The sequence below is a fragment of the Eurosta solidaginis genome, chromosome 1 (genome assembly GCF_040869045.1).
Source record: "Eurosta solidaginis isolate ZX-2024a chromosome 1, ASM4086904v1, whole genome shotgun sequence".
NCBI lineage: Eukaryota > Metazoa > Arthropoda > Insecta > Diptera > Tephritidae > Eurosta > Eurosta solidaginis.
In genome coordinates, this window is record NC_090319.1 from 305,369,028 (window position 1) to 305,393,989 (window position 24,962).

A 24,962-nucleotide genomic window follows, 5' to 3' on the forward strand; every position below is an offset into this window, starting at 1 on the left:
TTCCTTCATTTTATTATTTTAATTTTATTTTTTTTGACTGAGTTGAACTAAACACGAAACAATACCAGCACTGACTGGTACATGCAAAACAGTTTACGTTTCACCTGAACAAGTAAAACGATTTCATTAAATTCACTATAAATTTAAAAGTTCACTTTTTGCCTGAACTAGTAAAACGATGTCGTTAGTTTTACTATAAATTTAAAAGTTCACGTTTTACCTGAACATGTAAAACGATTTCGTTAATTTTACCATAAATTTAAAAGTTCACGTTCTACCTGAACAGGTAAAAGATTTCGTTAATTTTTCTATGAATTTAAAAGTTCACGTTTTATTTGAAAATGTAAATGATTTCGTTAATTTTTCTATGAATCTAAAAGTTCACGTTTTACTTGAACATGTAAATGATTTTGTTAATTTTTCTGTGAATTTAAAAGTTCACGTTTTACTTGAACATGTGAAACAATTTCTTCGAGGAGTATGATTTACCCCAAATTTAGTCTTAGTTGCGTTTATAACAATTTTCCTAGTACATAGTACATATTAGTGTCATTATACTATGTGTTATACCGAATTGATGTTTTGTTAAACTCAAAATAAGTCTACTACAACAACATATTAATTTTGTAAGGGGGCCCCAATTATCGGAAGTTGTATCCAAACTGTACAGCCCTAAGATAAGTTTGTGAATGAAAAGAGAAAGGGCATTTAACCAAATTTCTACTTTGTATGTAATCTATCTAATATTCATAAGCACATTTATTTACAATTTTTTTTTGCACCAAGCGCTTATAACCTTTGTCAAAAAAAAAGGAGGTGACATTATAGGTACAGCTTTAAATATTTCTTTCATAGCATACATACTTTAGTAATAATGATATCTGAATAAACTTGTAATTAGAATGGGAATGCTGGCGTCTATATTCTTTTAGAAGGCACTTAGGTAAAACAGGTAAGGGGCCACCGAAAGATTAGGTGCGTCGGTGGCCATGGATTTTGAGGGTGGGTATAAGCACCGGGCGTCGCAACATAACCGGCGGCGCCCCCAAGTTATATTCGGCCCTTTTTGTTTATACCCTTTTGTATTTATTTTCAGTATTTTTTTTTTGATTTTCAGAGTTAGTAACCGGCCATGTCCGGTTCGGTAAATTTTTTTTTGCGTTAGATTTTTTTGAGTTTTTTTTGAATTTAATTTTTTTGAATGTTAACGGTCTGTCCGTGACATACGGTTCGGGCGGATGTTGTTTTATTTTGAATTATAAGCGTTTTGAGTCGTCTCTGCGCTTTTTGACAGCTAGTTTTAATAGGCATGATAGGAACTTTTTTTCTGTTTATGGCGCAGGAACAGTAAGGTTGGCAAGGACCCGCCCCAGCCGACAATGACTGGCCACTGTGCACCAACACATCATGCCGACCGCCTTCCTTACTGCTTCCACTGTAAATGCGATTCCATAACATCCTTATAAGTTTATATGCTTTCATGAGTCCCCCTAATGATTGCGATGTCCTAGGAGAGGAGTAGGTGATCCCACTCTCGCTTTGTTTGTGAGTATTCCATAGAGTACATACGTGAGATTACTTTCCAAAGTACTTTCACTGTAGTACTCCATGGAGCACACACAGAGGATTATATGCCAAAGTACTAAAAAGGAATTGCGTCGGAAAGAATTATCGGAATGAATTTAATTTAAAATGAAAGTAAATGAAGAGGGGAAATACAACTTTTATATTTTATACTACGAATATTCTTATGTTATTTAGCATTTACGTGAATAAAGAAACTAATATTTCTCTATACCATATGCCATAGTAAAATTTTATTATCAGTTATTTTTATGCAATATTTTACTTTTGGCAACTCTGTTCGATCGTGATCGCGTCGTGATCACGGTCGTTAAAAAACGAGCAATGATCGGCTGATGGTGGTCCGCAAACGCCTTTGCAATGCGTATTGTTAGAGTACTCCAACGTGAAGAAAATGGAACACATAATCCAACAATTTTTGCAGGAACCAATTTGTTTTTGGTTTACCGTCGTAACGATAAACAGCTGATTACGTTAGGGATACGGATACAGCGATACGACATACGGCACCAATGACTCCGGCTTTACGTTAGGGATACGACTACAGTGATACGACAAACGGCACCAATAGTTACGTTCCATTGAGACTTGAGCGAGATACGGATAGAAATTTAACATGCAAATGCAACAACAACGTTGTGATCCTGATATTTATCTGGTTCAATTTCTGATCCGTATAACAGTTCTGTTCGTTTCGTTTTCTGTAGTAGATTTTTTGACAGCTAACCACTTTTGAGTTGGTAGCACTCAAGGCTCAACTATATGGTTGGTTCATCTCTACAGCAACAACATACATTTGTTCACATTGCCAAAATCAGAGTGTTGCTGTTAGACGAATGGAATGGAATGAAAACATAAAACTTAGCAGCATTTGTATGTAGTAAGAAAATGTTGTAAATTCGTTGGTTTTATTTTAAGTTTGCCATCTCCTTCTGACAATCCCTACCACAGTGATATGAAAAAAATAAAATCAGCTGGTGAGATGAGCCAACCATATAGTTGAGCCATTGTAGCACTGAACTAAATATGTGTACATTTGTGTATACATAAAAGAATTCGCCATATTTAAAAGCAAAAACACTGAAAGAGTAAACAACTTGAAGATGATGTAAGGAAAATAAATAGTTTGCTTATGTGCGAAACTATTTAAATGTTAATAATTCTATCAGTATCTTAAAATTTTGTGTACGTTTCTTCTTATTTTCAACAAAACAGATGTTTTATATTAGTGCTGCCAGTTCTCATAAAGTTGATCCAGATCGTTCCAATGAGATTTGAGCCAGAGCCAGAGCTCGATAAACCAATGGAACGGCCGTAATGACTCCGCTTTAACCCTATACGATACATTGTAATCGATTAATGGTGCCTTAACATAAAAATCGTGAAAATATAAAAATGAAGAAAACGCAAAAAATTGCAAACATATTCCACAAAAAATAAGTATCTTAGTCGTAACGTATCCAAAACAATGAATAAAACCTACAAAAAGTTATTAAATTCACCAACTCAAATATTTTTACGTTATGGATATGGCGAAAAACCAATTGCTTGGCTACGATACGGTTGCTACCTTAGCCATTGTACAGGTTTACAAGTATGATATGTATGAGAGGGAAACAATTTCTTTCCCTTTCTAACACACGGCAGTTTGACATTTCGGTCAGTGTCAAACTAGCGTGGAACCCAGTGGAACCTGCGTGGAACATTAGTTTTGACACTGAACGAAGTGTCAAAATTACCGGGGTTGCTTCGTCGAAAGCGACACAGGGAAGCAAAAAAGGGATCGGAATATCAGATATGGGTTGCTGTGATGGTAAATTTCTTTTAACGAATTTAGTAGGAAATTTTAAGTGCACCCATGTGGGTCCTTCAGAAAATTATAAAAAAGTCTTCAATTGGGGTATCTGAGAACGCGTAGTTATTTCAGTATTAAGAATACAAACACGGGAGCTAAGTTTTTCTACCCGTTCAAAAGTTCTCAGCGAAAAACAGTTTAAAACCAAGGTCGACTGCAATAACCCGTCCAAAAAAGCGGAAAGAAAAATGAATAGACGCGTTTTGTCCTGTTGTCAATAGTCCGAAGAGAAAAAGTATTCGAATTATTGGAAGCGAGGCAAAAACACGTCTATTAATACCTCCCCCGACGGTTTTGGTCGTGTTTTAGCAATCGTCCCCGTAAAAAAGTATCACAATTTGATAATTAAAATTGTCCAAAATATATGGTTATTAAAGAGAGATGTAATTAAGTGCTCGTTTGAAAGTAAATAAGTATATTTCTTTGTAATATAAGAAAAAAAAATTTTTAAGCAGTTTTCGATAGCAGCTACTAAACTTTGTTTGGTCCTAAGAAGTACAACAGTGCCAAATAGCATCCACAAAAAAAACGAACAAGAACAAGCATTTTATCAGGTGAGCGTGGCTATGTATGTGCGTGCTGCTACATATCCTACTTGTAGACCTGTACAATGACCTTAGCGTTACGATATAATGACAATAATCGATTACATTGATTTCGATAACGTTGGTCGAATCAGCTGATATAAGGTTACCGTCCTACAAGACAGGTATCCGTTACCTAATCGATTACTTAATCGTTACCAATAACTTGGTCACCAATTATCGTCTTAATGACTTTTACATTGCTGTCGGGAAAAGGTAACGCATGCGCTCTCTCAAAATAATAGGGGGACTCATAAAACCATATAAACTTATAAGGTGTAAAATTATATCCATTTACACACGCGGTTATATGAACGCACCTAGTAATACTCTTGATAAACTTGATTGTTTATCAGCTGTATTATTGCCAAACAAAATTTTTTTGATTGTTATACAAATTAAAAAATGCCAAGATTAAGTGAAAAATCAAAACTAAAACGCCTTTACTTGCTGATGTTGGAGATTTCTGATGAAAATGCTTGCTGTAATGTCTGCAAGGTTGCATTCGTTTGAGTTTATCGCGTTTACACAATGAAATGTGCGCGTAAATTTATACAAATTGTGTAAATGATTTTTCATACACACTTTGACAACTCGTTTACGCACTAAATAAATTTATACGTTTACACACTTTATAAGGCATTTATACAGTTACATGAGTCCCCCTAATGTACGTGTGACTCGCTTTCTCACTCTTACCTATTGTGTTTTCGTCATTCCTTCTCGCTCGATGTTATTTACATTTTTAAGTTACTTCATTAGGTATGTTTCCGTTATCGCTAACCAAAACATATGCAACAACAACAACACGGGTAACTGGCCAATCGGTTACCCATATCGGTTACCTTCTGTCAATTCGCTTTTTATATGAATGAAACGCGTCCTTTTTGTTAAAATAATATTTAATTCATAAATAATGCATGTTTAAAATAGTTTTTACAGTTAAAATCATGTCCTATTATTCTATTAATTTTTACATATGTGCATTTTTATATTCATAAACTATATAAATACATTAACGTCTATTCATAGGCGTGCACTTTCCGAAACCTTGTTTTGAAGTTCTTATTTTTCATGCGGTGGTGGTGTTGCTCACCATCAGTTTCCAGAGTGATATTAGTTTGGTAGGTATAGTAAGTTCAGACGTGGCGGAATATATGCAGCATGTCAGGAGCATCACCAGAATCCAAATAAGCATTGTAATTCATTTCGTCATTATAAATAACTTGTAGATGCCACATAGGTGTAACCATATTCTGAGAATTTTTCCGTTCAGATCTTGTAGTGTAGAATGAGCAAACTTTTCATAAACATGCACACGTAAACTTGTATTTGTTCTAAATTCTTCACCACATTCGAAACATAGAAAAGATGTTCTTTCATCCATTGTTTTCTCTTGTTCCTGTGTTTGCGTAGGTACCATTGTGATGCAATTTCTCGATTACAATATGGACAAACAGTTAATTCTAGACTTTTCGTTGTTACATCAATTGTTTCAGCGTGTTGTGCATGTAAATTAAAATTCATACTTGAATGTGTTTTAGTCTTCCAATGGTATAATTTACATCTTAAATAATGACTATTGGGCATATGAGAAATCTCATGGTCCAATAATTTGTTGAAGCTTGGTGTAGCTGTTTGAAAATCCCACAATTTTTAAATTGTAAATGTTCTAGCTTCTCTAGACGATGCATAAAGTAGAATGGCGTTCGCTATCTTCACCTGGTATATATTGATATTCGGGCGAATAAACAAATGGACCACTTATAATTCCACACCAAATGTGCATTCGCATACATATGTTGCATATGTGAAACATATAACGATGTACCAGTGGCTTTTTATGCAGCTGACGCTGGATGAAGCATTGGATTTTGTGTTGCAAAGATGGATGGTTGATGGATGCGCATATTGCGAATATGTTGGTGGTTCACTAGTAATTAATTGATTAGAAGTTTCAACTTGTTGCGATTCTTGTTGTTGTTGCTGGCTGCTGATGTGGTGTTAACGTCTGTTGTACAAAATTTATTGTTGGTGTTGTTATGGTGCTTACATAACCGGTTGACTCTAAAGTAAAAACCAAAACAGAATATTAGAATCAGTGTTTATGAATAACATGTTTAAAGTAAGATCTTACAACAACGTGATCGGCGGCTACATCCTATGAAAGTAGTGTGGTGTTCCACCTTGTATAAACGTAGGTACTGGATGTGCTCAACCGTGCAGATTAACATTACCAGTAACATCATTTACATAAATTGGTCCAGTTTGATTTGCACCAGGCTCTGGCGGAGGATCTCCTAACTTCCAAATCGATTCAAGGCAAGTTAATTAAAATCATAGAAACTGTTAGAATCAAATTTCATTATTAAATTTTATAAACAATTAATAAATTATTATAATTCATACAACATACTTGCACTCCAGTCATTGCTATATTTGCCTCAGGAGATGATAATAATGACGCAGCAAATTAGGACCATTATTAGTGTGCTCATTTGTCTTATGATGACCAGGTGTTGCATTATATTTTTATTATTCGTGCTGATATAATGACTGGGTGCATCAATTTGACAACCATGCGGGGTGTGAGCGTGATTATGATATGAGAGTAAAATATTCTTTTGCACATACAACTTGTCTTTACATAATTCAACTTCCTCCACCCATAATTCTTGAAAATCTAATATTTCCAACCCTTTTGATTTTGCGCTGGAGTTCTTACCGCCGCCAACACTGGAAGCATTATTACTGGTATTCTCCTTCGTGTATGGAGTATATAAGTGCGTATAACAATGGCCATGATTGGTGTGCTCATTCTCTTTGACGGGGTTTGCATTTGGAGGTTGGTGTCATTTTCACTTTGAATTTTGATTTCTACAATAAATAAAAAAAGAAGCAAAGTATTTAGCAAAAGTGTTTCGATTCATTAAGTACATCAATTGTGATCTTGACGCAAATAATACAAAGGTCATCAGAAAGGAATGCGCGAAAAAAAATAATAAGTTAATAAAAATAGCCAGACAACAAAGCATCTTGAAGGTAGTTCGAGAAGTAACAAGTTGTTGCAATGTTTCCGAATGCATCTGTGTAGAGACTACTTTGGTACCAACCGATAGAAACGAAACATCAAAACCAAGAAGAAAGAAAGGTGTTCTGCGCAAAAATACTGTGGATCCCACCCCCGGGTCTTTTTTCGGTTTTTCGTTAAAATCTTTTGAACGGGTAAACAACGTTAAAAAAACTTACATGTTACTAGCTTCTTGCTACTAGCTGACTTGCTGAGAAGGATGATGCTGTTCCACGGTCTTATTATTGAACTGAATTGGCTGTAATAAAACAAAGAAAATATTGGCTTTATTAAGGCATCAATTTTTGTAAAACTACTTACATGTTACTCGATGATGCTTTTCCACCGTCTTGCGAAAATTTTATTGAATTGCAGCTAAAGACAAAGATGGTCGTACCGTTTGAGAAATTTATAATAAATTTATAATAAACGAGAAGTTTTGCCGGTTTTTCTTTAATGAGCGAAGGCCGCCAACGCAGAAAAATGTCCTGTGCAATACAATTTTAAATTCCCGTTTTCAGATTCTAAAAACGGAGCTCGAAATGCGTATTTTGTTACCACCTTTGATAAAAATTAGGCTGTGCTCTGTCTTGTAAAACGTTACCTTTTTTGGTTTTAGAAATCGAATCTTCCAATTGCAATTGGTGGCAAGAGGACTTAGTTGCTTCTAGTTATATAGCCAGGTTAACGTATAAGGTATAAGGCAATATACTTACAACATTTAGAAGTGCCTAAACAACAAGCACATATCACAACTAAAAACACATGAATTTTTCCTTTTTATTAACAACTTAATTATATTTTTTTGCGATTTAATATTTTCCGGAATAATTATTGTACCGTTATTAAAGATGACACTGTCATTTCGATGACAGCATGAAACGTCGATGTGTTAGTGGAGAGCGAAAAAAGCTTTGAATGTGTGAGTGAACTGGTTACCTCCGTCTTGTAGGGCGATAACGCACCAATGTCTGCAGCTTAAGGCAAGGTACACACGAGGCTACGCGTTATAGACGCTTCAGGCGAAATGTGTACGCTTTGATGCCGAACACCTGTATTTGAATGGAGAGCTGCATACGAGGCGTCAGCTGCATGAAAGCCACAAAGCATGAAATTTGCGTGTAGCTAAGCGTACAGCGATGTTGGTCGCTGAGCGTACGTACGCTTGAAAAAAAGGATGCCAATTTGTGTAATTAGTTAAAAAATGTTACTTTAGTTAATAAAAGTGCGTTAAAGGTATATTACCAAAGCGATGAAACACCACAACAGCTTGGTTAGACATTGTTGAAGCGTTTAAAAGGCTAAAAAGTGTTGGAAATTAGAAATCACCCTTTTCTCTAGTCCGCGGTGGTTTAAAATTGCCTTTCATAATTTACAAAGGCACGGGGATGCAAACAACGTTTAATACCTATTTTCCTTTGGTGTCGGGGACGGATATAGGTGAAGAAATTTAATTTTTTATTTTTTTCAATAATTGTTTGCTTTTTGTATCGACGCTCGAAAGTAGCTTCGTGTGCAGATCTTGAGGCGTAGAGAAATTGTAGCTATATGAAATATCTTGTACGCGTCTATGACGCGTAGCCTCGTGTGCACCTTGCCTAAGAAATTATTGTTCAACTACTGCAAGACAATGCCTTTTAGATAATTTAATGATGTAAAAACAAAAATCAACTACCAATAACATAAAGAGATCTCATAGATGTAATTTAAGAAATTTAAGAAATTAAGTCTACAAGACTGTAAATAAATGAATAAATAAAAAAAAATGGTTTTGTAATTGGACTTTCCGCTACAATTTCGTTAACGCTTGGGTTTCTTCAAAAGCGGTGCCGCTATGTTACGACCGCCGAACAGCGGTCGGTATACTCACCATTTTCAATGGCACCGTTTTGTTGGAAACTACGAACAGTTACGGCAGACGATTCGCAAAACTTAGTTTTGCATTTTTGCGTGTTCTTTTTCGTTTTTTTTTTTATTATTTTTTTAAATAAACGTGTAATAAAAACAGATAATTCTTTACTTTAGCTCACAACTGCTAAACCTCATTCAAAAATATCACGCGAGGTGCCAAAAGACGCGCTATGAACCCAGGACCACGAATCCGAAAGCGGAAATTAAAAAATTTGTTTCTGTCGAAATAAAAATGGCCCGGAGAGCTCCAAAAGCAGAACACCTTTCTGCATTGGCGGCATTCGGCCGCGCTTATATAAAATTACCATGGGTGGGTCCAACACCGGTTTGGAGACCAAAACTATATCCGCGCAAAACACTTTTATACACAGTTTTTCTTGTAGGTACAACAATCTCATCAAAATTCAAACAACCACATGAAAACTTCCAATTTTGTTTGGAATTATCTCCGAAAAGGGATAAAATTTCCAATTTCCGCTTTCGGATTCGTGATCTTGGGTTCATAACGCGTCTTTTGACACCTCTTCCGATATTTTTGGAGGATTTTTAGCAGTTATGAGCTAAAGTAAATAATTACCTAAAAACATTTTATTTATTTCATAATTAATTTTAATTATTTGACAAAATGTTCAGCGCTTTGAAAATAGCGGTGGGGAAAAACGGTGATGAACGAGTTTCTACCGTCATGACGGCCGTAATATTTTATGCCCAGTCGCTATATTACGTTAAGGTGAATTTCATCGTCTTCTTAAAGTCTGTGCACGCTAGGCGGCGCGACACATACCGTCACGTTCCACAAAATATTCGCGGCATTTTTGCCTAATTGGCCAATTTGGCGTGTCGTGTCGCCCGACTGTCGCTTAGTTTGCATGGTTCCATAAGAATACATGCAAAGAATATTTTGTCGGTACGTGTCGCGTCGCCTAGCGAGCACAGACTTTTAGTTTCCACATAATTACTTTTACATTGCAACATTTTTGACAATGTGCCCTGCCGCTGCGTAGCGGCACCGCTTCCGAGGAAACCAAGCCTTTAGTATTTCATGACACATGAATGTTAAAAGAGGAAAAGTTTTAAATTGGCCGACGCTCTCGAACCGAAATGCCTATGTAAATGCAGCATTAGTCAGCTGGTCTCCTTAATTTCATTCACCACAAAATGGCCGAAAGAAAAGCTCATTAATTGAGCAACTCACCATAGCAAATTTTCAGTGCGCACCATCAAATGACGAAAGTAGCTCAATGTGTTCCATAATTACTGAATCGGAGTGAACGAAAAGGAAAAAATTTAAAGAACCAAGAAAAGGCGCTGTCCGAATATCTTAAAAAAAGTTCATATAGCTCATTAAAATAGTGGAAAAAAGTGTAACGAGTTGCATAAAGCATTCTCTTTCTTATATTTCGTGAAATTTAGTTAATTTTCTTAACGAAAACGCATTTAAAATGCATGTAGAAGCAGATGAAAAATTGTGCTAATCGAGAGGAAAAATGCGAACAAATTTTAACGGGAAGAAAAAGGTGTTCAGAGTTCGGTCTATGTCACAGCGTAGTTGTTGCTGCCATTAGCGACGTCGGCAGCAGAGGTAAAGTCGCTTTCGATTTTGTCGTGAGTGCAAAAATAAAAAAAAATTCTGATAAATACCTAAAGCAAAACGAAAAATAAAAAGTTATAAATCATCAAAGAAAACTATTCCAATCATTAAGTCTGCAAACAGAATTGGATTCAATGGTTGAAGGCTGTGAATGTCTAGTTTAGCAAAAAAAAAAAAAAAACTTGTCTCGCTCGGGCCTTTTTGACATTTCATGACATTTGCGCAGCGGCTGGATATTGACTGAAAGTGTACAACTAGAGGCTTGAAATTGAAGCTATTGAGGAAAAGCCGAAAAAATTTAAGAAAATCATTCGTTTTCATAGCGCATACAGGTAATATCTAAAAAAAAATACCAAAACACGTATATTAAATTGTTAGCTCATTTTCCGTAGCAGCTTTGCAAGAGGTGAACTTGCTCCAATTAGAGTTGTGAAAGACCAGATTTCAGGAACCCCAGCGGGTTAGGGGGTCAGAATATGGTAATAGTGCAGTTTATGGTACCCACCGAAATTTAGGCCAAAATTTTCGAGCGAGGTATCAAAAGACGCGTATTCACGCCTAGATCAAGAATCCGAAAGCGGAAGTTAACTTTTTTACCCGTTCAAAAGATATTAACGAAAAACCGAAAAAAGACCCGCGGTCCCTCCGAAACCGGGGGTGGGATTCATAGTATTTTTGCGCAGAACACCTTTCTGCGTTGGCGGCCTTCGGCCGCGCTTATAAAAAATAACCCTGGGCTACGTCATGCCAAGTCCGGGTGTGTGGTGATGCACAATTTTTTTTTGTGGGTACAACACAACAACAACCACATGAAAATCGCCAATTTCAACTGCAAATATCTCCGGACAGAGAACATTTTTCTTTTCCGCCTTCGGACTATTGTTCTCGAGATTAATACGCGTCTTTTGATACCTCACTCGAAAATCTTAGCCCAACTTTAGGGTGGGTACCGTAAACTGCACTACTACCCAGAATATACCCGCTCCTCATGGAACTTGGGTGATCGGAGGGGAGGGAGGGATGGCCTGAAGGTTTAATGTGGCTATATAAATCGTTCCCGAGATGGTCGTGATAGCACCTTAATGGTGATGTGTTACCGGAGCGTACCGGATCTGTATCCGGCAAAGGACCATCACATCGATAACACTCTCCAAAGCATTCGGGGAGTAAGCTTATCGTTAAAACAACATCAACAACCAGATTTCAGGCAGATTCAGATCCGTAATCCTCTTTTAAAAAATACCATTATATACAAACTGATCGAGGTACATGCAAATAATATATATAGAAATATAAATACTGATTTTGTTACGGAACCAGAACCGCTAGTATCTTGACTGTATTTTCTAAGGTATACTAAACTATGTTGTTGTTGTTGTTGTTGTTGTTGTTGTTGTTGTTGTAGCGATAAGGTTGCTCCCCGAAGGCTTTGGGGAGTGTTATCGATGTGATGGTCCTTTGCCGGATGCAGATCCGGTACGCTCCGGTACCACAGCACCAATAAGGTGCTAGCCCGACCATCTCGGGAACGATTTATGTGGCCACATTAAACCTTCAGGCCATCCCCTCCCTCCCCACCCCAAGATCCATGAGGAGCTTGGGGTCGCCAGAGCCTCGTCTGTTAGTGAAACAGGATTCGCCGCGGATAGGTGAGGTTGACAATTGGATTTGGAGAAGCTATATATTGCGCTGGCAACCTAAAGGGTTGCGCTACACACCCCTTGAATCTGGTATTTTAGTCGCCCTCTTACGACAGGCATACCTACCGCGGGTATATTCTGACCCCCTTACCCGCTGGGGCTATACTAAACTATGGCGATTAGAAGTGGAGAACTATCAACAGTCTCGACTATCGATATACGCTTAAAAGCCTAGGGAAAGAGGGTTTCAAATATTTAGCACATGTCTTAAACCTGTCTCTTTCCACCTTTGTCATACCGGAAAAATGGAAAATGGCCAAGGTGGTCCCGCTACTAAAGCCTGGGAAACCAGCTAACATAGTGGAGTCATATCGCCCGATATCTCTCCTATCGCCAGTAGCCAAGACGCTTGAAGCCATTTTGCTCCTCTACTTCAAAGCAAATTTGCAGCTAGCCTGTAATCAGAATGGCTTCAGAAAACTTCCTAGAACCACCACCGCGCTAAATGCCATTAGCACCCTGATAAATTGTGGTTTATATCAGAAGCCTCACCATAGAACAGTACTCGTAGCCCTAGACCTATCAAAAGCTTTTGATACGGTCAACCATGGCACGTTACTGCAAGACTTGGAAGGGTCGACCCTTCCCCCATGTCTTAAAAGGTGGACCGCAAATTATCTGGGTGGTCGGCAGGCATCGGTGCAATTCAGAAACGAAATATCAAAGCCAAGAAGAATTAAACAAAGGGTGCCTCAGGGTGGTGTCCTATCCCTACTTTTGTTTAATTTTTACATATCAAAACTACCTTCGCCACCAGAAGGAGTCACTATCGTTTCTTACGCCGATGTTTGCACAATAATGGCCACAGGCCCAAAGATCGATGAGCTTTGCAACAGAATAAACGGCTACTTCCCTGATCTCTCCAGTTTTTTTGCCTCGCGAAACCTGGCATCACCGACTAAATCATTCGCGACCCTATTTACAATTAGGACGTCCCAAATGTCGACCATTTTGAAGATCCACGTCGATGGCACTACGCTACGACTGTGCCACACGCCAAAATCTTGGGTGTGACGTTTGATCAGGATCTACATTTTAGTGAGCACGCAGCCGCAATTATTCCGAAAATCCAGAGCCGTAATAAAATCCTCAAATCCCTTGCTGGCAGTATTTGGGGGAAAAGACAAAGAAACGCTCATTACCACATACAAAGCAATTGGCCAGCCGTTTGCGTGCTACGCATCCCCTATATGTCGCCAAGCCTAAAAACTACCCACTGGAAGAAGCTACAGGCCTGCCAAAATACTGCGCTCAGAACCGCCACGGGCTGTCATCTTCTGTCCTCAGAACACCATCTACATAATTTGGCGAGAATACTCTCCATCAGGGAGAGAAATGAGATGCTAACCAAACAGTTCCTGTTGAATACCCAGAAACCTGGGCATACCAACAGTAATCTGATTGATGAGCCAGCACTGCCTAGGGACTTAAAGAGTCATCTCCGTAAGCATTTTGAGGAAATACGGCACCTGAGAACTCAGCCGTATGAAGCAAAGAAACACAAGCAGGTCCTTGGTGAACTCCACAAACAGGCGTCGGACCTTTATGCCGGGAATTGCCCGGTGAATCCAGTACTCGGGGAACAGTACCCAAAACTTGCGGAAGAGGAACGCATACTCCCCAGGGAAACGCGAGCCACTGTGGCTCAACTTCGTTCTGGATACTGAAACAAGAATCAAGCCCGACATACAAAATGTATGCCCCGCTTGCAATGTGTCCCCACATGACACCAACCATCTCTTTAATTGTAATGTGGAACTAACGCCTCTACCACCCCTTTCATTATGGTCCACCCCTGTCGAAACAGCAAGTTTCCTCGGATTCCCGTTAGAGGATATTGATGACAATTTGTATTCGGTCGCGGCTATTAGGTGGGGCGAAACATTGCTACAACAACAACAACAACAACAACAGCTTGGAAATAGAATATAGTTTAGCAATTCCCCTAAAATTTGTGACACAGGATCTACCACTTTTATATTTCAAAAATAATGATAAAATTTTTCCTGGACAAACAAATGACATTTGGTTTTTTTAAGTACTCGCATATGAAGGTGCCATCTTCCCATTGTTTTTTTGTTTTTGATATAACTTTTCAACAATATGTGGACAAACTAACATTTTTCCTGGACAAACATGGACAAACGAATGACATTTGGATTTTTCGATTAGATACTCGCATAGATATGAAGTGCCAACTTCACATGGAATTTTTTTTTAAATTACTTTTTAACAAAAGGTGTACAAAAGAAAATGTTTTCTGGACAAACATGGACAAACGATGGACACACGATGCTCGCTTAGAAAAAAATTGCAATTGAAAAAAAAAAAACAAGTAAGGAAGGCTAAGTTCGGGTGTAGCCGAACATTACATACTCAGCTGAGAGCTTTGGAGACAAAATAAGGGAAAATCACCATGTAGGAAAATGAACCTAGGGTAACCCTGGAATGTGTTTGTATGACATGGGTATCAAATGGAAGGTATTATAGAGTATTTTAAAAGGTAGAGGGCCGTAGTTTTATAGGTGGATGCCATTTCGGGATATTGTCATAAAGGTGGACCAGGGTGACTCTACAATGTGTTTGTACGATATGGGTATCAAATGAAAGGTGCTAGTGAGTATTTTAAAAGGGAGTGGGCCTTAGTTCTATAGGTGGACGCTTTTCCAGATATCGCCATATAGGTGGACCAGGGGGGACTCTATAATGTGTTTGTACGATATGGGTATCAAATTAAAGGTATTAATGAGGGTTTTAAAAGGAAGTGGCCCTTAGTTGTATATGTGAAGGCGTTTTCGAGATATCGACCAAAATGTGGACCAGGGTGACCCAGAACATCATCTGTCGGGTACCGCTAATTTATTTATATATGTAATACCACGAACAGTATTCCTGCCAAGATTCCAAGGGCTTTTGATTGCGCCCTGCAGAACTTTTTCATTTTCTTCTACTTAATATGGTAGGTGTCACACCCTTTTTACAAAGTTTTTTCTAAAGTTATTTTTTTGCGTCAAAAACCAATCCAATTGCCATGTTTCATCCCTTTTTTCATATTTGGTATAGAATTATGGCATTTTTTCATTTTTCGTAATTTTCGATTTCGAGAAAGTTAAAGATAAAGTGAGTTCAGATAAGTACGCGAACTGAGTTTAGTAAAGATATATCGGTTTTTGCTCAAGTTATCGCGTTAACGGCCGAGCGGAAGGACAGACGGTCGATTGTGCATAAAAATTGGGCGTGGCTTCAACTGATTTCGCCCATTTTCACAGAAAACAGTTAGCGTCATAGGGTATATGCCTCTACCAAATTTCAGAAGGAGTGGTAAATTTTTGTTCGACTTATGGCATTAAAAGTATTCTAGACAAACTAAATGAAAAAGTGCGGAACCACGCTAATGTTTAAATTTTCTTTTATTTTTGTATTTTGTTGCACCATATCATTACTGGAGTTGATTGTTGACATAGTTTACTTATATACAGTAAAGATATTCCATTTTTTGTTAAAATTTGACTTTTAAAAAAAATTTTTTTAAAAGTGGGCGTGTTCTTCATCCGATTTTTCTAATTTTTATTGAGCACATATATAGTAATTATATCATCAATGACTGCTAAATAACAGCTTGCAAAACTTTTAAATTACCTTCTTTTAAAAGTGGGCGGTGCCATCCCCTTTGTCCAAAATTTTACTAATTTTCTATCCTGCGTCATAAGGTCAACCCACCTACTAAGTTTCATCGCTTTATCCGCCTTTGGCAATGAATTATCGCATTTTTTCGGTTTTTCGAAATTTGTGATATCGAAAAAATGGGCGTGGTTATAGTCCGATATCGTTCATTTTAAATAGCGATCTGAGATGAGTGCCCAGGAACCTACATACCAAATTTCATCAAGATACCCTAAAATTTACTCAAGTTATCGTGTTAACGGACAGACGGACGGACGGACATGGCTCAATCAAATTTTTCTTTCGACACTGATGATTTTGATATATGGAAGTCTATATCTATCTCGATTCCTTTATACCTGTACAACCAACCGTTATCCAATCAAAGTTAATATACTCTGTGTGCAAAGCACGCCGAGTATAAAAATTAAGGGAGTTGATTGAAATTTGTTTCTAAACAAAGGCCATTATTACCAACAAAGGCACCCAGCGGGTTAGGGGGTTAGAATATACTTTATAAGTTCATTGTAACCTTTAACGATAATTAGGCTTTTTCGTCTGCGACAAAAAAATTCCATATTGTACATAATTATATATTTTTAACATTAAAACTTTACAGCTAAATTATTAAATCTTACAGTTTATATCACAGTCCTAATTGTTCTAATAAAAAGCGTGTTAAATTTTGATTGTATAATTAAGAACATTTAGGACCTCCTTTTCTTGCTATCACAATGTGTGTGACACTTGCAAGATTTGATTACAAACAACAGCCAAGTGAAACTAAATAAAAGCTTATAAAAATATTTTAATTTTACATTCACTACATACAGATATGGCCTTTTAAAAGTGGCATAACTCTGTCATTATTGGTTTTAACAGTTTCAAATTTTAACTGGTACAACCTCAATATATAATATATCATGCCAAAATCTGTCCGGGCAGGAAAACCTGTTGGTTAGGGCCTTTGTGAAGTAAGGGTTGAGAGGCGGGTGTCTTCAATAAAATTAGAGGTGGGGAGATTATCGCCAACTTTGGAGAAAGTAACATGGAAGCATTTACCAACATTTAGCGGCAGATTGTCGAGATCAGATTGAATCCTTTCCGCGTCAGTAGCATTCGAAATGGTTCCAAAAACCTTTAAATCATCAGCGTACAAAAGAAAGTTAAAGTGCTGAAGGCAGGCCGAAATATCATTTATAAAGATTACAAAAAGCAGCGGCCCCAAAATACTACCTTGCGGCACGCCGGAGGTGGCTATAAAAGAGTTAGAGTGAGTATTGTCAATTACAACAACACAACTACACTGTTGAAGATATGACCTTATCCAAGAAAGAAATGTTGAGTTGAAACCCAAAGAAAGCAATTTAGAAATTAGGATTGAGTGACTAACTTTATCAAACGCTTTTGAGAAATCGGTGTATACAGTATAGACTTGTAAACGATTATTAAACGCGGATAGGCAATAGTCAGAAAAAATTGCTAAATTTGTCACAGTGGATCTACCGGACATGAAACCATGGTGATTGTTACTGATTAGACGTTTTACCGCAAAATACATTTTTTGTTTCACAATATACTCAAAAATTTTAGAAATAGTCGACAACTTTGCTATGGGTCTATAATTGGCGACGTTATTTTTATTACCGCTCTTGAAAACTGGGCTAATGAAAGTTATCTTCCATGCATCGATAAATTCACCACACTCGAGAGATTTGTTAAAAATAAGGAGTGGGATCGCCAATGGCAAACAATTTTTAAAAAGATAAGACGATAGGCCCTAAATAAATTAAAGTAAATGAAATTAAAATAAATCTATTTTTTATCGACAAGTCATCCGATTGTTATCGGAACGTTTTGGATTTATCATTGAAAATTTAAGGATATGTTATCAATATGTTCCGATTTGTTATCGGAACATTGCAGATCGCTTATCGGAGTATTATAGAAAATTAATCGATTTTTTATCAAAAAGTTATCGATTACTTACCGAAAAGTTAACGATATGTTATAAAAAGGATATCAATTTGTTTTAGGATACTTATGATTTTTTTAATCGGATTATTACCAATTCGTTACCGATGTATAGAAAAGTTATCAATTTGCTATCAGTGTTACCAATTCCTTATCGAAATGCTATCGACTCATCGGTTTGTTAAGAAACAGATGCCGATAAAACTTTAATATACATATAATCAATTGCACTCGTGTAACCCATCGAAAACAAGCCGATAACAAACCAGTAAGAAGACAATGACAAGCAAACAAATCAAGAACTCAACGATAATAATCGCCATCTATAAAAATCGATCATAAACCAAATAACTTGTCGGTATCGGTTGCTACCGATAAGAAGCCGATGAAACTTTTCCCAAAAAGCCCGAATCTATTTCTTTATGTTAATATTACCTCGGTTCGGGTTTTAATTCAACCCCACAAGGAACTTCACGAGTACTTGGTACGCATGCCCTTTTTCTTAAAATTTCTGAAATAAGAAAAGAATTTAATTGGCGAAATTTAATTAAAAACGCCACTCAACAGGTACAATCCTTCAACTTCACGACGTACGCCATTTCCAACGACTGACGTAAATACTATTAAGTAATAAAAATTGTAGATTCAATTATCAAAATAATAATAATTCGTCAACTAAAAGTATACCTTAGTTTTTAAAACTCCAACTTTTCACACACGCGTACTAAAAATGGCAAAAAATAAATAAAGTGCAACATATATGACGTGACTGAGGTATGTAAGGCAAAAGTTGAAACTTGGCGAAGTATGAAGTATGCAACGCCTGATACGTTGTCTGTCTGAAGTTTAAGGGCGAATTAATGGTGACTTATAACCATAAAGCCAAAACCAGATAAAACAGCTGATCGTACCTACCTTATGGAAATAAATGTAATCGATGAATGGTGCCATACCACAACGTTAACTCGATTACATTGATTTCCATAAGGTAGGTGTGATCAAAATTCGAATCTATTATTATTTCATTAGTAGCTAATCGAATGCCTAATGAAGTCAAAAGCACAATGCAACTCTGTTGGCAGCGTTCCGCTTCCGTTTCCGTTTCTTAGTTTTCAAAGCAAATGTCATTGTCTGCATGGCGGAACGATTCAAGGTGGCCGCATCGAACAGCTGATTATAACCTTTTTTATTTGATTTGATACATCAACTACCGGCGCAGTACGATTTTGACATTTGTCCATCGAATTTACAAGTACATGGAATTTTTTTGTTTGTAGGTATGTCACCATGCTCCCACCTTGTATCGTTCCGCCATGATTGTCTCATCCTTCATACTAATCGAGCAGTTACTTCTGTGTGAAAGCAAAAAATTTACGATTTCATTAGCAGGTGAAATGAGATCATTAAGTTTCTGTGTGAAAACAGTATAACGTAATCAGCTGTTTATCGTTACGTTGGTAAACCAAAACCCAATTGGTTGTCTACGATACGGTTACGACCTTAGCGGCACCAATAATCGATTGCATTGATTCTCATAAGGTTGGTCGAATCAACTGTTAAAAGGTTACCGATACGGTTACCGATAAAGCACCAATGTCTCCAGCTTAAGGTCGTAACCGTATCGTAGCCAACCAATTGGTTTTTGGTTTACCGTCGTAACGATAAACAGCTGATTACGTTAGGGATACAACTACAGCGATACGACGTACGGCACCAATGACTCCCGCTTAAGTAAAATGTGACAGCAGCAACACCGAACACAAACGTGGAGGTAAAAGGAATCAGAAGAACGAGCGAACAGAGATACAAAACACATGTGCGGAGAATGACAAAATTGAATTGGTCTTTTATCGTTTTTGTCATTGTCGGTAAAAGAGTGAAGAGCAAATGTCTTTTTCATATCTACAAATATATGTACATACTTCACCTACTATTAATTATTATATGTAATTAAGACAAATTTTTTTTGTAATTTATCGAATGTGCATTTGACATTTTTTGTAATCGAAATCAGTATAAAACATTTAAAAAAATTATAAAAGTTTTAATTTTGTGCAAATAGTCGAAAGATGTGGCTAAAGTGAAATTAAAAAAGACTACACATTGCTGGGCATAACCGAATCAAACTAAAAAAAAGAACGAAATGATGTTCAGGCTAGTTTAACCAAATTTCGGCAGTTCAACTATGGGCGATGATGCAAAAAGTGAAGTTTATCTATTTTTTTAATAATGATTTTATAATTATACTACAAGTGTAGTTGTGAAACAAATTTTTCAAAATAGTTCTAATGCTGAATTTAAGTTTGATTATTTTTAGATTATTGATTATGTAGCGTTTTTCCCATTTCTACGTCTTTTATTCCGTCGTTTTACTTTCATTCGTGAGTACGTATCAGGTGTAGGCACGTGTGTTGGAGTTCGTGAATGTGTATTTGCCTGCTGGTTGGTAGTCACGGTTGCCATATCAAAAAAAAATAAAATATGGACCAAAAATGTGCAGAAAAGTGATCAAAATATTGAAAAGCGGCTCGACATTTTATTTACTTTTCTTTGACATATTTCCGTTACTTATAAATTGTATAATTGTATTCAGTAAGCTATCTAGTCACTATTAGATACTATTTGGGGTGAAAATCCATAGTGTGCCTAAACAAGTGTGTCAACTAAGCGATAAACGTCAAAACTACAAACAGCCTCGCTCACCTGATGTAAATCTCAGGTCTAGAGTTGCATTTTTCGTACGTAAGAGTACTTCAAGCTGAGTTGCATTTAATAGTTTAATAAAACTTTGTAGTATTTACAGATGAAATAGTTGCATATATATCCACGGAAATAAGAATACTTGAAGATTTGTAGCCTGCAACAATGCGGAAAGCAAAATTTATTTAAATTAAAGCCAAAATATAAAGCGCCTCACGTGTAACATGGAATATTTTCACTTCTAAGGCTGTTTACACAAATGCATAAGGGCAAAATTTTATAAACGCTTTGGTCGCTTCAAATCAATGATAACGTACGGCGTTTCATTGTTTTTCGTACGGCGTTGTCAAAGCGTAGGCACGCAACCAAAGCATTTATGTAAATTTTTCGATACTTCGCCCGACAGATGAATTAATGAATGCAACACAGCCAAAGCGTCTGTAAATCCGCCTTAATTTTTGTAGCTGTGAAAGTCTCCTGCAAATAAAATGGTGCTGTAAGTGCAAACAAATCAAACTCCTATATGACACTACTTTATCTCCAGCTCACCGGGAAGTTACTATAAAATCGATTGCAAGACTCCCCTCGTTTTGCAAGGTTTTGTAGTTATCTCGCTTAGCGCGCTACCTAGCGGAATTTCGTTTTCTGTAGATTATATTGTCACCAAGGCTCGAACTGTGTGCCAAGTTTCCAAGTCTATAGGTCACCGGGAAGTTAGCTAACAATGGATTGAAATATTCCCAAATCAAAACTAATTTTCTTAATATCTCGATCCATGCGCCATCTACCGAAATTTTTTTGATCAAATATTGCATGGTCATCGGGTTCTGACTCACGGTCACGCCCAAGTTCCAAGTCTCTAGTTTACCGGGAAGTTACCTAAAAATCGATCGCAAAATTCCATGCGTTTTTTCAGGGATTTTCGTTTGTCTCGACTCGTCTGCCACCTGGCGGCATTCTGTTTTCCACGAATTGTAGTTCGATCGACTCGCAAACTATGTGCTAAGTTTCAAGTATATGGATCACCGAGAAGTTAGCTAAAATTCGATCGCAAAATTTCCATTTTAAAATAAATTTTCTGTATATCTCGACCCGTGCGCCACCTATCGGATTTTTTTTTTCACTTGCATTGTAATGTCTCCCAGATCTGAACTATGCTCTAAGTATCAAGTGTCTAGCTCAACGGGAAGTTACCGAAACATACTTTTCCGTGGGTCAATAATTCGTATGGAAATGAGAGGACAAACATCAAAGCGACTTAATATAAAGGTATAATATAAAAACCCACGAAATACAAGAAAAATACAATGTAGTTCATTAAAAACAAACAAGCCAGTTTGTATTTCGATAGGGTTTTTTGACATTAGGCCTTTTTTTCTTTATTTTTTCTGACAAATGAAAATTTTGTTTTTAGTTTCAAAATTTTGTGCATAAAAACACAACTAAATTCAAAGTGTAAATTGTGTGTGCAAATGAGTTTTCAACAAGTGTACATTTTTCAGTTTTCATAGTTAAGGAATTGACCTCCAGATTCTTGTGTTGCACAAATATAGTAAACTTGGGTACAGAAATTCAAATTAAAAAGTTTTTCACAATGATTAGAAAAACTCTACGTTTTCTCTGCTTTTTATACCTTTCATGAAAATGAAATGGTATATTAATTTCGTCACGAAACCGAAAATTGTAAGTCCTTAAAGGAAGATAGATAGACCCACCATTAAGTATACCGAAATAATCAGGTTGAAGAGCTGAGTTGATTTAGCCATGTCCGTCTGTCCGTCTGTCTGTATGCAAACTAGTCCCTCAATTTTTGAGATATCTTGATAAAATTTGGTGAGCGGGTGTATTTGGGTGTCCGATTAGACATTTGTCGGAACCGATCGGATCGGACCACTATAGCATGTATCCTCCATACAACCGATTTTTCAGAAAAAGAGGATTTTTGTAATATCTTACCCAATTTAACAGATTGAAGCTTCAAACTTCACCATATACTTTTGTTTATTCCACATATTGTTGCCTGAAAAAATTGATGAGATCGGTCGTATATATAGTATATATCCCCCACAACCGATTGTTCAGATAAGGAACTTTTCGTAATTACTGCCCTATTTTAAGAGCTAGAGGCTTCAAATTTCAACGAATGCTTACGTATATAGCATATATTGTTGTCTGAAAAAATCATAAAGATCGGTGGTATATATAGTATATATATATAGTATATATATATATTTTCGCCCCATTTTAACAGCTAGAAGCTTCAAATTTCACCGAATACTTACGTATATAGCATATATTGTTGTCTGAAAAAATCATAGAGATCGGTTGTATATATAGTATATATCTCATACAACCGATTGTTCAGATAAGAAACTTTTCGCAATTTCTACCCCATTTTAACAGCTGTAAGCTTCAAATTTCACCGATTGCTTACGTATATAGCATATATTGTTGTCTGAAAAAATCATAGAGATCGGTTGTATATATAGTATATATCTCATACAACCGATTGTTCAGATAAGAAACTTTTCGCAATTTCTACCCCATTTTAACAGCTGTAAGCTTCAAATTTCACCGATTGCTTACGTATATAGCATATATTGTTGTCTGAAAAAATCATAGAGATCGGTTGTATATATAGTATATATCTCATACAACCGATTGTTCAGGTAAGAAACTTCGCAATTTCTACCCCATTTTAACAGCTATATTCAAATTTCACCGATTGCTTACGTATATAGCATATATTGTTGTCTGAAAAAATCATAGAGATCGGTTGTATATATAGTATATATCTCAGACAACCGATTTTTCAGATAAGAAACTTTTCGCAATTTCTACCCCATTTTAACAGCTATAAGCTTCAAATTTCACCGATTGCTTACGTATATAGTATGTATTGTTGTGTCAAAAAATCATAGAGATCGGTGATATATATAATATATATATGATGGTATATATAGTATATTGTAACGAATTTTCTTGCAAATCCTCTTATTTGCAATCCTCTGCTAAGTTCGAATCACTAAACTGTTGAATAAATAACTCCAATATTGAATAATAGAAAAATGGCCTTTATTAAAGTACTTCACAATAACACTTATGTATACTTTGCTACTCGCTGGCTTAATAACCAAACTGATTGATAACTCAAATGAAACTCTACTATTGGCCGCCAGATCGCGTGCTTAATCAAACTGATTGATAGCTCAACTCAAACTGAATTACTTCTTACTCGCCTGCCCCGCTTTTATAGTTTACGCTGCATACTTCTAGGCTCTTCGATTTCCAGAAGTTACTAGTTAGTTTCGGCTACAAAATCGCCAGCCACAACTACGTGCACAAATGATTGCTCTCTCTTGAGACAACTCAGATAAGATAAATGCATGTGCCTGCGCATCGCCGCTCCGCCGCTCGCACACGTACACATGTGTAGACGCAACTATTCATTCGTTTATGTAGATACATAATGATTGAATCACCGATGTGAACGTCTGCAGTTTACAGTCTCTCGCGCATACATAGGCGTATAAGTAAATGCATCTGTGTGTGACATCTTTCGGCTGCCTTATATATGTGTATACATGATTTGATTATTGACGTAAATACTGCTTATCGTGGCCTTGGCATCGCCTTAGTGATGGTATAACTTAGTGATGTTAATATCCGTGACAATATATATAGTATATATATATTTTTTTTGCGATTTCGCCCCATTTTAACAGCTAGAAGCTTCAAATTTCACCAAATGCTTACGTGTATAGCATATATTGATGTCTGAAAAAATCATTGAGATCGGTGGTATACATAGTATATATCTCATACAACCGATTGTTCAGATAAGAAACTTTGCGCAATTTCTGCCCCGTTTTAACAGCTAGAAGCTTCAAATTTCACAAAATGCTTACGTATATAGCATATATTGTTGTCTGTAAAAACCGTAGAGATCGGTGGTATATATATTATATACTTCATATAAACTGTCATTTTTGCCCCTTTTTTACGGCTAGAAGCTTCAAAATTCATCAAATTTCATCAAATAGTTACGTTTACGTCATATATTTTTAAAATACGTGATTCGTAGTCATAGTTTTTACATGCAGACCACAAAAAACGTGAAACTTTGCATCCTCACACAGATTACCTACCTATTTTTTATTTTTTTATGTTTATCTTAAAAATCGTTTAGATATGTTCAAATTTCACCAAATGCTTACGTGTATAGCATATATTGTTGTCTGAGAAAATCATAGATACCGGTGGTATATATAGTATATATCCCATACAACCGATTGTTCAGATAAGAAACTGCGCAATTTCTTCCCCATTT

The 24,962-nt window shown here is 36.6% G+C and overlaps 1 protein-coding gene and 1 long non-coding RNA gene across 8 annotated transcripts in view; one reads left to right on the forward strand and one right to left on the reverse strand.

The window, feature by feature from the left end:
• Window positions 1–4,937: 4,937 nt before the first annotated feature.
• Window positions 4,938–8,014, reverse strand: LOC137243820 (uncharacterized). The gene is made up of 5 exons (XR_010950643.1): window positions 7,415–8,014; window positions 7,273–7,352; window positions 6,440–6,900; window positions 6,161–6,369; window positions 4,938–6,090 (listed from the first exon to the last, which is right to left on the reverse strand). It is a non-coding gene; the product is annotated as an uncharacterized lncRNA (long non-coding RNA).
• A 2,227-nt stretch (window positions 8,015–10,241) lies between these two features.
• Window positions 10,242–24,962, forward strand: part of wdb (widerborst) — a 79,604-nt gene continuing 64,883 nt past the window's right edge. For 6 of the 7 annotated variants that reach the window (XM_067761362.1, XM_067761361.1, XM_067761365.1 and 3 more), the window contains exon 1: window positions 10,242–10,927. The gene's annotated coding sequence lies outside the window, so the exon portion shown is untranslated. Of the gene's footprint in view, window positions 10,928–19,902; window positions 20,137–24,962 lie in introns of those variants that run through there. The other variant, XM_067761363.1, reaches the window with a different exon arrangement.